The following is an 18,113-nucleotide window of genomic DNA, read 5'->3' as shown; positions in this document are numbered from 1 at the left end:
CTCTTCTTTACTTTCTTTTTCTCTTTTAATCCATAAAAAAAAAAAAAAAAAAATCCAGGAATCTACGCGGCAGAATTCCTTTTATGTTTCATTGGCTAGAATTGGATGATCTAACCATCCCGAGCTGGAAGAGAGACGAGACCCTTGTATTTTTTACTCTGTGTCCCCTGAGGCAGACTCACATGATTGGGAACAAGGGGAAATGGGAGTAAAGACTGAGTAGGCAACCAACAGTATCTGCCAGAGTAACATTCAACCAAAGCTTGTGATGACTTTATAGTTTATAAAGGATAGTAAGTTTTTCAGTTATGAATTTTTTTAATTGAAGTATAGTTGATTCACAGTGTTGTGTTAGTTTCAGATGTACAGCAAAGTGATTCAGTTGTACATATAAATGTATATATATAGTTATTCTTTTTCAGGTGCTTTTCCATTACAGGTTATTAAAAGATATTGACTAGAGTTCCCTGTGCTATACAGTAGGTCCTTGATGTTTATCTATTTTATAATAGTAGTGTGTATGTGTTAATCCCAAACTCCTAATTTATCCTTCTAGTAATTTGTTCATTTTATCAAGAGCATTATTTTTTTCACTTGGGAATTTTTTTACACGTAAATTTTCATAAACTGTGTTAATTTGATCCATTGCTATTTAAATTATGTAGACTTTTCTATTAGGAAAAAAATGTCCTCAGAGACCTGGCTGTATTTTATTATCTTTGAAGTAAAATAGAAGTGGGCTAGTAAAACAAAAAGTGGTTCTTGCAGACTTAAATCCAAACACAACTGGTTTCCTCAGCAGTTGCCCCGGGAAACATATTGAATAAGACAGCGTAAAAGAAAAAGGGAGCTGTGAACAGTGCCATCCATTTTCCAACACTGCTCTAGAATAAAGTGAAGTTCACTAGCTATAGACTGCAGAACATTTCTTCTTCTCATGAAGATTGTGTTAACATCATTTCATTGCTGAAGTTCCTTACATATTACGAAGAACAATTCACCAGTCAGATGTTAAACTTTACTTGGCACCGTGATGTACACTTTGTCTGCGTCTGGAGGCTTGAGTTCATTTAACACAACTCAGTGTTCTCTTAGAGTCTTTTTTCCTGTTATGAACTTCAATTTCACCTTCAAACTTTTTATTTTTCTATATTTTCCAGACTGTAGTTCTTGGTGGAGCCATCAGGAGTGGCATTCTGCCTTCTCTCTGATACTTGTTAACATTACTACATCTTCACCAAGCAGTGCCTTCCTTATTTACATTCTTTCTCAAAACGTAGCTCATTCTCAGTCTCTTTTCTATATTTATGGTCTATATTTATGGCCATAATATTCTTTTGTGAACAAGCTTAACTATAGGTGCTTTATTCCAAATGCTATGTAGATTTCTTTTGAATTTTTTCAAAGGATTTTCATCATCGTATTGTTTCTTTGTAAACCTAGAGAAGTGGAATTGAGGTTTGTACCCTTAGAATTAATACTTGTTCTGATACATATTAGGTCTATAATCTTGGCTCAATCATTGGACATTTGTTTATCAGTTCAGTCTTTATAATTTGTTATTTTTTTTGAAACTATAATGATTTGAGATCATTTTAAAGTTTTCCTTAACAACTGTGTGGGCTTCTATGGTCTAAGATTTTACACTTTATTGTAAACAATTCAAATACAAAAATGCATAATGTAAAAAGAAAAACTTATAATCCAATGCTCATTGCAGATAACTCGGGGGGGGGTGTGACTGTGTGTGTGTGTGTGTGTGTGTGTGTGTGAAATCAAAAGCAATCTGTACATAATGGTCTAGTATTTAAGGGAACTTTGTATTATTTTCTATTTCTAATGATGGCTTTAGGATCCCTTTTATTTGTTTTTTGGAGTCATTTTGTCTTATGTACCCTTATAGCCAACTTTCTTCTCCTCTCCCCTTTACTGACTGTCAGTAATCATTTTCCCTTAGCTTCTGTGAGTTTACCTAGTTTAGGATTGCTGACTCAATTTTGGCTGGGGAGTTTGGGCTCTCTGACCCATGGTAATCTTTACCTGGTCTCTAGCTCTCCTTGGCCATGCCTAAGGTCTCAGTCCTGGATCTCTCCCCTTCTATAGACAAGCCACTGCCTCACAGGTTTGATATGACAATGACTTCCCCAGGCAATAATACCCCACTTCCCATCCCCATCATGGGTTTCCCATGGGGGAACATATTGGGCATCTCAAGTAGTTTAGAGTCAGGGAAACCTTAGGGATAAAAAAACAGACACAGAGTTTAGGTTATTTATCAGGAGTCACAGATGTTATGAGTGGGAGAGCTGTGTCTAGACTGAAGTTTCCAGGACTCTTCCCATGCAGGCCCTGCTGATCCTGAACATCTGTGGGCAGCACGGTAAAGGGTAAAGACAGCAACGAGGATGCACTACAGTTACTAACGGAGCCTGCATGCTAGGTGTCTTCTGTCACATTTACCTTTTGTTCTCCTACTTTAACCAGGATATTTTAATTTAGGAATTCCAACAGGCTTCACTTCTATAAAATGTATTTCCTTTTAAAAATGTGTGTGTGGGCTTCCCTGGTGGCGCAGTGGCTGAGAGTCTGCCTGCCGATGCAGGGGACGCGGGTTCGTGCCCCGGTCCGGGAAGATCCCACATGCCGCGGAGCGACTGGGCCCGTGAGCCATGGCCGCTGAGCCTGCGCGTCCGGAGCCTGTGCTCCGCAACGGGAGAGGCCACAACAGTGAGAGGCCCGCGTACCGCAAAAAAAAAAAAAAAAAAAAAATGTGTGTGTGTGTGTGTGTGTGTGTGTGTGTGTGTGTGTGTTTCATGGTAAGGGCTAGCATAAAATGAGAAAGCAGGCAAGCTAAGTCCTCTGACAAATAGAAAGTACCACACCAGATATAAGACTGGACAGACACAGGGGAGGTGAGATCAGGTGTGACTGCTGTTATGGTGAAGCCATGACTCACACCTTATGCTACGTACGTCAAAGTAGACAGTCCTAGACTCACTGTGAATGTTTTCTGCACATTCGGGCAGAAAACCTAGTAAAACCAGAAAATTAGGGGGCAGAGGGATGCTCATTTCTGTGAGATCAACTTTGGAGCACTGTCATGGGTTCTGGCATTAGAACTCTTGGGTTTCAATCCTAGATCTGTCCTTTACTGTTTCTTTTTGGACCTTAAGCAAGTTATGTAATATTTCTGGGACTCAATTTTCTCATCTTTAAAAGAGGTGTAATAATAGTACCTCCCTCAAAAGGCTATTATGGCAATGAACTTAATTAATGCACATAACAGTTAGTTGGTGAACTATTGCTGTTATGACTCACAGCGGTGGTGAACAAAATAAAGGAGAATTTATCCTGGTTCTATTGGAATCTTAGGAACTAACTATAAACCCCTTTATTTTACAGATTACAGTGCTGAATCCCAGAAAGGGGACATAATTTTTCCAAATTTATTCTGATAATTAATAATAGCATTAGCTCACGGCATTTTTGTTACCTAATTCATTCTTTTATATAAATTAGAATAAGTTAGCTCTGGGAGACATGTCTCTGGGCAATTATCTTCCGAAGAAGGTCAGTCCTTTGAAGTAGGACCTATAAACTTGGAGACTTCTGTATTAGGTAAAGCAAGCAGCCCTCTCTGATTGAGTTCCACTGGCTAGTAAAACTCTTTCACCTTGCCCCTGAGTTTCTCATCTTTTCTTGAATTTAGATTAGATAATACATACTTTTTTTTTTTTAACGGCGTTCTGCCTAGGAATAAGAGAGATTTGAACAAGATCATGCAGGTCATCTCAGTCCTAGGCTGTTTGTGGATAACAGCCCACATAAACTTTTGATGCAAACCTGTAACAGAGCTGGAAGAGGACCAATCGGCTTAGAGACCCAAAGAAAGGAGTAAACATCACCCAAGGGGGATTTAGAACCAAATGCCCTCACTTCTAATTCACGTAAAGTCCTACCTTGTTTTCTGCCTTTTTACCTTGAACATCTTTGTTTACCTAGTTTCCATTCATAGGCTTCTTACTTGCTAGACTCTGGAATCAGATCTGGTAACAGTCGAGAACAATAACGGACCCTCCGTGTGTGTTTTCCATTGAGTTAAGCTGGTTGGGAACTTCTTCTGTTTGGGGTCATCCGATTGAAAACACTTAAAAGTAAGTTTTCAAATACCTCTGTATTGCACCCAATTTCTTAGTAACATCAGTTTTCTGCTCTGTTCCTCAATGATCAAGTTTCTTTTCTGGGACTCCATTCCTCTGAGAGTCACTGTGGCTCCAGAACTATGGCTAGACTCTTCCAAGGAGGCCCACCAGAACTGTGGGGCCAACGGAGTGACTGTTAATTGAATATCCATAGATAATTTACCTACCCACCAATTCTGCTCGTGTACACACTCTGGGACTTTGACTCAATTTAAAACTTAGTGTGCGTATGTATATATACATCTTGCTTGTTCTTTCTGCTGTAAATGAATGACCTTTTGAAGTCTACCCTATGGTTGTACTCATAGTCCTGCTTACTGGTCCCTAAATAATCAGTCCCATCTGTCTTCCACAGTCCTACCTTTACCTTCACCTAATCTTATAGGTCTTTCTAGGTTCTTAGCCATTTTCCCCACTAATCTGATACTTCCGCTGGGTTTTTAATATCAAGTTATAAAATCTCATGGCCTTTCAATCCCTCATATGTAGGAGGTAGAAACCTAAGGCATCTGCGTAAATCTGGGGGATAATTTGGAGAATTTCATGTTCCCACTGTGGATGATACAATGGTGCCTCTTTAAGAACCCCCGATCCCTGTTTATTTCTTTGTTTTGTTTCATTTTGTTTGTTTCTCTTTCTATTCTTATAATATTTGCTGTGCCAAAAAGTTCGTATTTGGACATATTTGTTCTTATTTGCTGGCTCCTTTTGTGCTTACTTAAAGTAAGTTTAACAGATGAACACAACCTATGTATACACAAAAATCTAATGGAGCTGTAAAATATTCCTCCCACATTCTCCTAAAATTAAATTCCTCTCAGTCACTTGGAAACCCAATAGAGGAGGGAAGTTGGATCTTTCAAAGAAACTGGATTAGGAAAAAGAGAACAGTAGGTTGCATCCTCATATTGCCTTTAGGCTCTGTTAGCTCAAACATTAAAACTACAACTTCGGGGCTTCCCTGGTGGCACAGTGGTTGAGAGTCCTCCTGCCGGTGCAGGGGACACGGGTTTGTGCTCCGGTTCGGGAGGATCCCGCGTGCCGCGGAGCGGCTGGGCCCGTGAGCCGTGGCCACTGAGCCTGCGCGTCCGGAGCTTGTGCTCCGCAGCGGGAGAGGCCACAGCAGTGAGAGGCCCGCGTACCGCAAACCACAACAACAAAAAGAACTACAACTTCAACTAGGAGGTGGCAGCATGGACATCAACATAGTGCTTCCCAGGAACTTCAGCTTCCACAGGTTCTGTGGAAGGGTCATATTCACAAAGTCATTGGTAAAGAAGGGCATCCCCTATCTCTCCACACTGTGCCCATTTTATACACAGGACTCCTTCAGCTCATCTCCAAATCTTACTCTAGTCCCTGAATTCTCTGTGAGGCAAACAACTTGAGGTCTATCCAAGACTGAGTTTAATGTTTTTATTTTGTGTGTGTGTGTGTGTGCTGTTTTCACCTAACCCTTAGGGAACAGGGCTTAGAACAGCTTGTTGTGTATACAGAGCCTTCTACACTTAGAACAAAATTAATTCTACCAGATGTTAATGAAAAGGTCGTTGTAACTCCTTTAGCATTTAGTTCCTCTCCTTGGATTAAAGTGAAGGCAGAGATATGGTTCATTATTTTTTTCATATCTCTGTATTTCTCTGGATCTAGCAAAAATCTGGTACAGAGAAGTAATATGTAGTTTATGAATTCAGTAGACAATTAGTTAAGTGGGCTCTTAGGCATTGCCAGTGGAGGCTAAGTGGAGAAAACCTTGGCCTGACTTCTAAAGCATCTGTCATAGATTATACCCACCGTAACTATATGCAACACTATTTTGTAATAGAACATAACCAAGCCAGAACTTAGATCAATGCCTGATGCATCATAGATGTTTAATAAATGTTTCTTCCATCATAAGTTTGATTTGCACAGCAAATTTTTTTTTTTTTTTTTTTTTGCACAGCAAATTTTAAACTCAAAGTAGGAGAAATGGAGTGGGCTGTAGCAAATGTGCTGAAGAGGTTGTCAAAGCAACAGTTGCACTGGACAAAGTTAAGCAGACAAGGAAGATTTTATTCAAGGCTACTGCAATAGAGGAGAAAGGCCAGAACTCAATATGAACTCAATTCTGCTAAAACAAAGGGTGGGAGGGTTTTTAAACACTGGGGTGATCTAGTGGAAAAGGAGAGAGAGACATTAGGGGGAAGTCATAAGCCATCTGTTTGCTAATTAGCTTTATCCAAAGTAAAAATAAGCTCTTCATATCTCTAAGAAAATAGTTTTGCAACGTAGAGCAAGCAAGCCTCCCACTGAAGTAAGGCTCCTACCTTCTTCCAGGGACTGGGAAATAGGGGTACTATCTTTCTTGATGACTACATTTCAAAGAGATGGCTTCCAGGTCCTTAAGAAAGACAGTATTCGATGGTAAAACCAGGCAAGGGGCCGTTAAAAGTTATATTTACATCTCAGAGGGCAGAAAAAGAATTTACAGTTACAAGTTTTCTAAAGAAAACACTAAGGAAATGGAGGTCAGGGGCTTAGGGTCAGGAAGAAGCCCGAATAAACTTTAGTCAGGCAGATGGGAAAGTTAAAGCTGTCTTGTCAAGGTCTCAAATAAAATCCATGACTTAGTTGAACTTGCCCTGTTTTGGTGTCAATCCTGCTGGCTTTTAGACACAGCTCCTTTTTAAGTCCTTTTGTAGCTCTGGCCATGTCACTTCACTTCTCTAAGCATTCTTTAGGACAGCCAAGAACTGCAGTAACTGTTCCAGCTCCTTCACCGGTCTATTGTGAGGATCTAATCCCACGGATCAGAGAATGCTTTGTAAATTAAAGTGTTGCACTGCTGTACTGGGAGGAGGGGCTGAAATTATTCTACTTTCTTAAGATTTGGGAAGTCTGCGGCTCTATCTCAGAGCCCTCAAGTGTATTTTCTGCATTATGGGAATTTCTACCTTAGCCTTTGCTTGTGTCACTCATGAATCAGAGAAGTCACCTTGAGATCTCCTTGTCAAACCTCATAATTTTATTTGAGTGGAGACCTAGCTCTTTAACAAGGAAGGAACTTGCCCTTGGCTATACCTAAGTCGTAGCAGAACCTAGGACTCCTGACTCTGTTCACTGCACAATAATGCATAACATATTCACTGAAAAACTAAGCCTTTTCCCTCAGGAGCAGCTCTGAACGCCCCACTCTCTAGGAAGCCACCTTTACTACCCGCCATTCTTTGTCTGATTGCTGCTTTGACAACGTTAAATTGTTTCTGCTGCCAGTTATCCAAGGTTGCCTTTCCCGTGTCTCTGTGTCCCGCTGTGGCCTTGGATATCCAGAAACAGGGCAGACTGGCCACACAGAAATGGGATCGCTTTTCTGGGCTCTAGGACACTGATCTCTGCTTATTTGCCATGGTTTTCCCCTTCATCTCCCAGATAAGAGTGACAATTTGATGATTTGGAGGGCCTGAAGAGAGAACTGCAGCAATCTGGACAGTGTGACCCCGAACTTGACCCCTATAGGCCCTGCAGGCTAATCCCTACCTCGGCTTTCCCAGTCCCCATCTCAGGAGGTCAGGCAGTGAGGTTGCTGATGTTGGTGTGGGAGCAGGATTTTGAGCTTCCCTCTCTGTCAGCTGGTGTCTGTTTTCACGACAGATGGTGGGTGGTGACGTGGCTCTATTGTCCTCCCTTGGCTGCCCTGGAGGGAGATTTCCTTTGCCAGCAAACGTGCTGTACTTCCAGAGGAAACAGCATCTGCCTCTGAGGACAGGTCCAGGAGGCATCCCTACTCTCTTTCCACCACATCCCTTGGCCTGAAAGTAACTCTTCCCTCATTTAAGGGCCAAAGAGTAACCTGTTGTTCTCACTCAGCTTTCATGGCTGCAGCAAAGGAACAAGTTTAACCTCCCAAAAGAGTCCATGAAGTTAGGTGTGAGGAGGGATTTTTTTTTTTTTTTTTTTTTTGAGGAGGGATTTTTTGAATGTAAGGGTTATTACAGGTGACTCAATGAGCTCAAAAATTTCAAATTTGTTCGTAATCAAACCTGCTTCTCTACTACATATTCTTCTTCTCTGATACTCTCTCCTCCTGTCCTAATACTGCTGTAGTTTCCCCTAAGATTGTTCAGAAGAATTTTTAATTTTAGATAGTGGAAAATGGGAAGTATTTTATGGAGAACTTTCAGAGAGCTCAGCAGTGTTTAAATTTTTGCACGCATCAGAATTGCTTGGGACGTGCTTGTGCGGAGTGGTGGGGGGAAGGGTAGGAGAGCTTGCTAACATGCTGATTTTAGGGCTAAAACCTTAGAGTCTTATTTAGTAGGCATGACTACTCTGGCATGTGTATTTTTGGTAAGAACAACAGTGACGATAAAGTTGAAAAATATGTCCTAGGGTTTTAGACTGGGGCTATTCATTTAGCAGATTAAAAAAGTATATTGAGGGAGAAGAAAATGGAGAAATGTTTGCAAGGCTTGTTGCTAATGGAGGATAGAGGGAAGAGGAAAGAGACACGTAGCTAAATAAGAGAAGAAAGAAGAGGATTTTGTGAACTAAAGGGCTCAACCGCTTGTGAAAAAAGGAAGCCCTGGAGAGCTTCATTAAGGTGAAGACTGAGGTGGAGGAATCTGGCAGTCCCCACCTATTGTAATATACTTAGGATGCAGAGCCATTTCAAAATAATACTATTAATGTTTTCGTTGGATCAAACTAGAAAGAAAATGAAAACTGTCCGGTTTTATGGAAGATGCTGAGCTTAGGGCCTGAAACTTGGAACTCTACTTCAGGATCATGTAGATCGTAGGGCTTCGCGATACCCCTGCTCTCACGCAGCTATTGGAATAATATTAATGAATAAAAAATCATTTATGCTTATAGAGTGGTATAGTGGTTAGGATATCAGCTTTTAGTTACTGCATCAAATAAGTCCAAAATATTTGTGACTTAAGATAGAAGGTTATTTTTCCTTTACAAAAACTCTAGGAAGTGTGACCAAGAATAGTAGGGTAACCACAGTTTTCAGGGACTCAGGATCCTTCTCTCTTGTTTTGCTGCCATCCTGAATGAGCAGCTTAAAAAAAAATTATTTTATTGAAGTATAGTTGATGTACAATGTTGTTAGCTTCTGGTGCACAGCAAAGTGATGCAGTTATACATATATCTAATAGTTTGCATCTGCTAGTCCCAAACTCTCAATCCATCCCTCCCTCACCCCTCCTCCCCCTTGGCAACCACAAGTCTGTTCTCTACGTCTGTGAGTCTCTAAACATGTAGCTTTTATTCATCTCTAAGATGGTTACTCTTGCTTCTGCCATCATAGTCACATTCCAGCCAGAAGGAAGCAATGGGGGAGGGGGTGGGGTAGAGAGAAGAAGAGGTGGGCACAAGCTTGCTCTTGGAGAATAATCTGTAAGTTACACACACCAGTGACCTGAACTTAGTCACACAGCCATGCAGAGCTGTGAGGAATGTTGAGCCACCATATGCCCAGCTTCACCTTATATTCTAGGTAAGGACAGAAAAACAGATATTGGTGAATTTCAGTGGTATTTTTTTCCCCACAAGCAGGTTATAGTTCCTAAAACGTAGCAAATGAATCATATCTCATTCTCAGTGTGAGACAAATAACATGGTCAGTTTTATTTTTCTTTTCAGATGAGAAACTAGGCATGTGACAAGTGGCTGATTTTGACTTTGAACTCGGACAAGTCTTTTGATTACAAGTCTCCTATTCTTTCCACTATGTTTGGGATGTTCTCCATTAAAACAACGTAAAGACAGAACTTTTCTGACGTTTCTGATTGTATCCAGTAATTAATTACAACTTCTATCCCTCCAGACACTTTCTAATTCAGGCAACCCCTTTTACTCTCCTCCCTAACCCACCTCACACTCCCATCTCTCCACACCCGGTTGGAGAGAGATTTCCAAGTCCTGCACTTTGAACTCAACAGCTGCCAGGAACCAGAGGGCTATATTTTGTGGTTATTTTAATACAGGTTTTGGGAGCAGCCTCTCGGTTTAATCCTTGGCAGATACACTCACAGTAGAGAGATTGGGACATATTTACGAAGACTTGCTGGCTGTAGGAGATTGGACGGTTGTTAATCTTTTCAGCTGAGGTTGAGGGAGCCCATTTTCATCAGAATTTGTTCAGGAATAATCCTTTCTTTAAATTCTGGCCCAATTCCTCCAATAATTGCAATCAGGGCAGTGCTCTTTGGAAGATAGTGTGTTAATATGGAGTTTAAAGGAATCAAATAGGCAGACTGAAATAGTTCCAGAAAAGAACCCAACAAGAGCTCTGTTTGTTGCTCTCACATAATTTAAGGCTGCCATGGCGGAAGGGGTCTAACAACCACTGTGCTTCCACCTGTGTCTAGGGAGGACTTGTCTGAAGTTATGCCACGTGTGACCCTGGGAAATGAAAACAAACTAAAGACCCTCATGACTCACTAGAGAATTTTACTCCAAGAAAGAACTGATAAAAGAAAGAAAGATTATGTTCAAACAAGTCTATAGTGGGGACTTCTTATGACAGTGCCACTGAGTAAATACATAATTACGTTTCCTTGGGGAAGAAGGTATCACTCAACTGTAAACCAAGAGACCAAGTATGTTAATTTGAAATCTTTCAGAAGCAGATGCCAAGATATGATTAGATCAGCAAGAGATTTTGGGGGGAGAAATGCCTATGAAGGATTAAGGGGACAGGGGAGAGAACAGGAGTGGGAAGAGAAATCCCTCAGATCTCGATGCAGGTCGGATACCTATGACAGGAGAGGGGAAGGAAGCAGGATTGTGTAGGAAGAGACTCAGACCACAGCATAGTTGTAAGAAAGTTTTGGCGGTGTCACTGATGAGTCCCTGAGCCCAAACGGCCTGTTGGAGGAATCCTGCATGTTGTAGGGCCTGTCTTGTGGTTAGTCATTAACAGGGAGACCACAGGGGTAACATGGCATCCATGGTGGTGGATCTAGAGGGATGTCAGCCAGCTGTGCTCCCTGCAGTAGGCTCTTTTGAAGAAGATCCCAGTAGCTCATTTCCGTGGCATCACACCCAGGTTCCCCAGTTGTTTGGCTTGAGTAATTTCCTTCCCTATCTGGGCTTCAGTTTCCTCATTTATAGAACAAAATGGCCATGGCTAGATGATCGTTAAGTCCCATGCATCTCTTTCCACCTCTGATTTTACAGAATCTCAACCTTTAATCCCTAAAGGGTGGATGTGTGTATGTGTTGGGCAGGGGCGTGAGCTGGGAAAGGCTGAAGTGGACAGAAATGTGTTAACGGCTGTGAGGAAAGATGGATCATTCTGTCAGGTACCTTCTTCCTATCTCAGTCCTCTTCCTTTTCTGTTCTCTGTGCTCCAACCTGGGCGATGACTGGGCCAGCCACGGCTTCAGCCTAATCTAATCTTATCTATCAGAGAGGTAATGAACTATAAAAGTGTGGATTCAATTACAATTAGAGGGGAGTTTTGTGTTGGCTGGAGTCTGCTGCTAGCCAGAGAATAGAAATTCAGGCTAGGTTGAAAGGCCCCATCTGTGCTAGCAGGGCCTGCCGTTAGGGGCTGGGCAAAACCTGATTGAACACAGTGAGGAAAGAACAGAACTCATATCAATGATTTTTTTTTTAAGGGAGAAAAGTATTTTTATTCATTTATTTTTAACATCTTTATTGGAGTATAATTGCTTTACAATGTTGTGTTAGTTGCTGCTGTATAGCAAAGTGAATCAGCTATACGTATACGTGTATCCCCATATCCCCTCCCTCTTGTGTCTCCCTCCCACCCTCCCTATCCCACCCCTCTAGGTGGTCACAAAGCACTGAGCTGATCTCCCTGTGCTATGCAGCTGCTTCCCACTAGCTACCTATTTTACATTTGGTAGTGTATATATGTCAGTGCCACTCTCTCACTTCATCCCAGCTTACCCTTTCCCCTCCCTGTGTCCTCAAGTCCATTCTCTACGTCTGTGTCTTTATTCCTGTCCTGCCGCTAGGTTCACCAGAACTGTAGAGAAAAGTATTTTTAGATTTTGTCTTTTTCCAGGACAAGACCAGAGGAAACAAAGTTTTCTTTGATTTTCTTACCCTAATTTCTCAGGTAGAGCCCAGGTATACCCAGAATCTTTATGGCTTTGACTCTCTTTTCTAAGACTCCTGAATCTTCACCTCTCACCATCTCCCTTCTCTTCCTAAATGGTAAAGCTTTAGGCAATGGAATAGCCTGTCCTTTGGATTTCAAGAAAGATCTCATTCTGTTGGAACCCATACAAATTCTGCCAGAGAGCCTTAGAGACGTTCATTCTTCCTTTATTTCTTTTTTTTTTCATTTATTTATTTAATTTATTTATTTTTGGCTGCGTTGGGTCTTCATTGCTGCACGCGGGCTTTCTCTAGTTGCAGCGAGTGAGGGCTACTCTTCGTTGCGGTGCACGGGCTTCTCATTGCAGTGGCTTCTCTTGTTGTGGAGCGCGGGCTCTAGGCGCACGTGGGCTTCAGTAGTTGTGGCTCGCGGGCTCTACAGTCCAGGCTCAGTAGTTGTGGAGCACGGGCTTAGTTGCTCCACAGCATGTGGGATCTTCCCGGACCAGGGACTGAACCCGTGTCCCCTGCATTGGCAGGCGGATTCTTAACCAGGGAAGTCCCCTTCCTTTATTTCTGTAATCCAAAATTGTACCCATCTTTCACAGTCCAGCCTTCTGGCATTTCCTAAGAATGTACCCTTAGAAGAATCTCAAAGAGTTGTGATCTGTTTTTCCCTCCTAAACCTCCATTACACAATGGAATTCTCCCGATGAAATCTATCCTAGTTTGCCTTGCATTAGAGACATTTGCTACTTGTTTTTGCTCATTTTTCTTCTTTACTGTGTTAAAGCTCTTTGATTTCAGGGATGTCCCCCCCCACACCACTAATCTCTATATCCTTTGCCCTGAGCCCGTCTTTAATTAGTGTATAATATTCATTAAATACAAGCTTACTGAGAAGAATAATGTATTCTCAAGAAGAAATACTTGAGAAAGACTGTCTTCTTGTCCTCTTTTATCTCTTCGCTACCCTATTTTCCTGCTTTGCTTAATTCCCTTTTCCAAAGGGAACACTGAGCAAGCCAGTTAAAAAATAAAGTGAATTTTAAAAAGCAAAGTGGTTTTTTTTTTCCCCATGCTATTTGCATGGAAGGGAAGACCCTTGTCCCTTGATCCAATTATAATTATTCTTACCTGAAATGTTATAACTTAAAGTATAAGTCTGGGGAGTTCCACTGCAATACATGGCTTTCCTGAAATTCTGCATGAACTTAGTTACAAAACTGTTTCAATATTCATCCATCTATATGTCAACGTGGCAATATTCTTTACATATAAATATTTTATTTTTACTTTTCATTAAACAAGTAATAAAAGCATTCTTTACCCCAGTTCTGCCTCTTACTAGTAACATGATATCGGGCATACAGAATTTCCCTGTGCCTCAGTTTCCTTATTTTTAAAACAAGTATAATAATGGTATCTTCCTCAAAGATTTTTTGCGCAAATATTGTGCCGTAAAGCAAGTGCTATTTAAGTATTTGCTGTGTTTATTACTGTTACTGTCCAAAATTATTAAAAACAGAGAAGCAAAATTAAAAATATATCTATCAATATAAGAGTCATTCATAATCCATTACCATGTACCCAGATTTCTTTGGAGGAATTTTTTTAAGTGGCTAAAACTTTTCTTTCTTCTTTCAGTGGACACATTTGTGTCTGGGACTGAACCAATAATATTTTGAGGATTTATAAAACGTCGAAAAAGAGAGCTGGACCTGTGTCCTTACAAAGATTCTCACATTAGACTGATCTAAATTGAACTGTAGAACACTTGGGTCATGTAAGGAGTAAGAACTCATGCACTGTATTAGGGAGTGGGAACCATACACGGGAGGGCTTCTATTTTAAAATCAAGCAAATAACATGAAAATCAGATGCAAAATAAAACCCAGATTAGCATATAATCACATTAGCAGACTAATTGAGTCAGGAGCGCAGCACTTTGGGTAATAAGGTTGCATCCTTCAAAGGGAGAATAAGACAAAGTCCAAATTGTTTATCCATCCTTCTATTTCAATGCAGAGCAGAGGGTCCTGGGACCAGATGTGGCCAGGGTCCCATCCAGGCACTTAGCACAGTATCACTTACTCTAGGGGACCTATAAGAGGGGATTAGGGGTCATAGACTGAGTGGGGCAGCCCCCTAAGGCCTGAAGGATTAGCATTTAATGCAGCCAGCTTTGCAGAAAATCAGGCTCAGATGAGGATCTAACCTCCTTTATTTATCTTTGTTTTTCAAAAGCTCCAAGAGTGAGGGGGTTTCCTTCTCTTTTCATACGGTGAGGTTTTTTCCATCCTGAGAAACTGGGGTGGGGACAGACACGTTGGATCTCCAGGTATTTGTCAAATCTGAAATAAAACTTATTTTCCTTCAATCCACACTTCCTGTGTTTCTTCTGGGCTTTTGTTCTTTCTGCCCAGTTACCTTTTATCCAACCTCTCCTCCTAGATACCTAACCCCGAGTATTTTAATTGGAATTAGTTCCTTTACTCCTCTTAAGTCCGAATGGAAACAGCAAAATAAGTCCTACCTCCTAGCCCCCTCAATGTATTTGGAGCAGTCGTTAATGTTGCTACGTTTGCCTTCAAAATTTATCTGTATAGTGCTTACTACATATAGGCCAGGCTCTTCTAAGCTCCCCTGCCTAAATCATTACAATATAATGGAGAACACTAGAATAAAATAGACTAGGACCTAATGCAATTATTTATCTAGATTGACTACAATTTCATCTAGTTCAATTCCTTCAATTTTACTGATAAGTAGGTGAATTTATGAGACATTTAGCAAGGTGTTCATGACCCCAGGTCTAGATATTGGATGATAAAGCCATATCCAGGGTCATTCACTCTCATAACAGTGTTCTTTTCACTGTACTCCCTACGTACAATCACAGTTGACCCTTGAACAACACTGGAGTTAGGGGTGCTGACCCTGGCGAGTCGAAAATCGATGTATAACATTTGACTCTCCCAAAACTTCATTGCTAATACTGTTGACTGAAAGCCTTACCAGTACATAAACAGTCAATTAACACGTGTTTTCTATGTTATATGTGTACCTACATATATTTTATGTGTTCATGACATACCTAATATAAACTTTTTTGACATTCATAGGCTACGCAGTTTGTGAGTTTTTTCAAATTGTTGCAATCTCCAAAAATTTTTCCAATATACCCATTGAAAAAAAATCCACGTATAAGTAGATCTGCACAGTTCAAACCCGTGTTACTTAAGGGTTAACTGTACTTCCTTTTTCAGTTTCCCTCTACTATATTTTCAACATCTCATAAAGTTGCAATACTTATAACTTATCTGCAGAAAATGAGTTTCATCTGAAAGTGGAACATTTTGTCCCCATTTATTTTCTCCCTCAAATTTGCATTACACATTATCCAAAGGGATCAGAAACTTCTATGAAATACTCCTATTTCCTACCTTTTCTCCGAGGCATAGGAAAAGCACAACAGCAGACCATACAGAACAAATTTCTTAGTAAATCTGCAAGCTAATGAGATGCACAGAAGTTCTTAGGCTAAGCTTTAGAGTCAGACCAGGGCTCCAATGATGCTTTGTTGCCGAAATATCAGCTTCCCTGTGCACTGATGCCGTACAGGAACATGGAGACAGAGATTTTGGAGGGAGAGAGAGACGGCTTTATTTTTCTGCCAGGCAGAAGGGAAGACACAACAGGCTAGTGCCTCAAGAACTGTGCCCCCCTGTCTTGGGGAATTACGGGGTCTTATAGGTGGAACTCGCAGTCCAGGATAAGTGATAAGGATCGAAGTGGTGAAGGTCTTGCATTCTTCTTCTTGCAATATTTTTAAGCAGTCACTGCTGGTGTAAGGCAGCCTAGCCTGGTAATTGGGTCCGTTCATCTCTGGGTTATGGGCCTGAGACCTTCTTTCTGAAATGTAAACAGCTACAAGGGGTGATTTGCTACAAGAGAATGCAGCGAGAAAATGCCAGGTGCAGGGTCCAATTCATATGGAATCAGAGAGTAATTAGCTTTGTTTAGCTTTGTGAAGGACCAGTCTAGCTACAAGTGTTTGTTAGTAGCAACAGCTAAAGAATAACCAAGATTGCTTAACTCTTTCAGGCCTGTATATATATAGCTATTTCCCCAGCCTGTTCATTGTTGCTTGTTTTCCTTGTTTATCAGAAAAGTCTCATTTCTATTTTTGCTGCAACAGCTTCTGATATTTACTACTCGTGTGGCAGTAGGCAAGCTCCTCCCTAAGATTCAGTTTTCCTCACCTGTAAATTGTGAGACGGTGTGACCCTCACAGGAGGGTTTTTGAGAATAGAGAGGGCTATATATGTGGGACAACTGGCACATGGAAGGCACCAACCAAATAGTAGTGTGTAAGCAAACATATTTCTTAATATGTTTATACTTTGTGTCTTACACTTTGTGGACCTGGCATGGAGGTAAAGGGAATTTAAAAGAAGGAGAATGCAATGCAGTTTATGCTCCAAAGACATCTAAAGTCTCAAGAAATGGCTGAAATCCAAAACTGCAAGTTCATAGGCAGAATTCTAGTTTCAGGTTCCTCACGTAAGGAGCTTGGGAGTTGCCACTCTGTCTAACAAGTAAAAAGCTGCGAAGACTGAAAAACTAACAACTCTTCTTGGATTCACAAGAGAGGGAAGGACACAAGGCAAACCACCACCCCCGAGACTGGAGAGACAGGAGAACACAGGTCATCCAGTTTACCAGAGCAGATGCTCACAAGTGACACCTCTGTGGGAAGCAGGGGCAGGGCAGGGTGACCTGTTCTGTAAATGATGAATTGCTGGAGGCTCCGTGTGGACGCCTCTGAGAGTTAAAAACTCCAGGGGGACCCATCATGGGAGGTGGGCACAGTTTTGTGATTTACTTCTAGGAGCTTGACCAGATTCTCACAGCGAGTATCTGAGAAAAATCCCTGCATGCTTCAAGCAGTTGGAGGGGAAGAGGAACAGTTTTGAAAGACTTTGGAGAACTCTGTTCTTAACAAGGCCTGCCCTCTGGAGAAACTAGTTCCGCAGAGCCTAACTGACTAGAGGGTGGGAAACGCCCCACACCAGCCATCTCCAGCTGTTGTGTCCACCTAAGGCGGGGAGAAGAAAACTGAGAAGCTCTTGAGAGGTTCACAGTCCAGAGGTACACGCTCATTAGAAGCCAGAGACCTGATCGTAGGACTACACAGGCTTCTCCTCTCCCCACACCTCACAACCACATCACTAAAGGCCTATTTGCAGCAGTTCCGTTTACCCAGTACAACATGACTGGTTATCAAGAAAAAATTGCAAGGAATACCGAAAGGTAAAAAAAGAACCACAACTTGAAGAGACAGAGCAAGCGTCAGAACCAGACATGGCAGCAGTGTTGCAATTATCCAGTTCATAGGCACTTATTAAAAGTGTCTCCAGGATCTAGTGTTGGAATAAAAAGCGTAACATGCTGCTCCATGATTCAAGGGCACTGATGTCTAGGGAGAGACAGATATTACGTTGCCACAAATATCTGCTATTTGCTAGTATGAAAGGATCGATCCAGTACTACATGACACAGGGAAAGGAAATTTGCATAGAGAGAAGACAGAGACTGTTAGAAAGACATTTAAGTTATGCATTAAGGGGTAAAAGTAGAGACAAGCATTCCAAGCAGTGGGGATGCCAGGGCAAAGGACAAGCTTGAGAGTAACTGAGGTGTCCTGGGACTAAGGAATGTTCTAAGGGATCAGTGAGTAGTATCGGCGGGTGGTGATGCGTGTGGAGGGGGTTGGTTAAGGATGAGTTCAGGTAAACTGTAACCAAGTAGTGCCAGCCTAAAGTGTTTGGACTTGATCCTACTGGT

At 41.4% G+C, this 18,113-nt stretch overlaps 1 protein-coding gene across 1 annotated transcript in view; it reads right to left on the bottom strand.

Moving 5' to 3' along the window:
- The window catches only part of TESPA1 (thymocyte expressed, positive selection associated 1), a 127,003-nt gene that overhangs the window by 93,742 nt on the left and 15,148 nt on the right, over positions 1-18,113 (bottom strand). The gene's annotated exons all lie outside the window — the stretch shown is intronic.

The sequence above is a fragment of the Stenella coeruleoalba genome (assembly GCF_951394435.1).
Source record: "Stenella coeruleoalba genome assembly, chromosome: 11".
NCBI lineage: Eukaryota > Metazoa > Chordata > Mammalia > Artiodactyla > Delphinidae > Stenella > Stenella coeruleoalba.
This window is presented reverse-complemented; position numbering and strand designations above follow the sequence as displayed.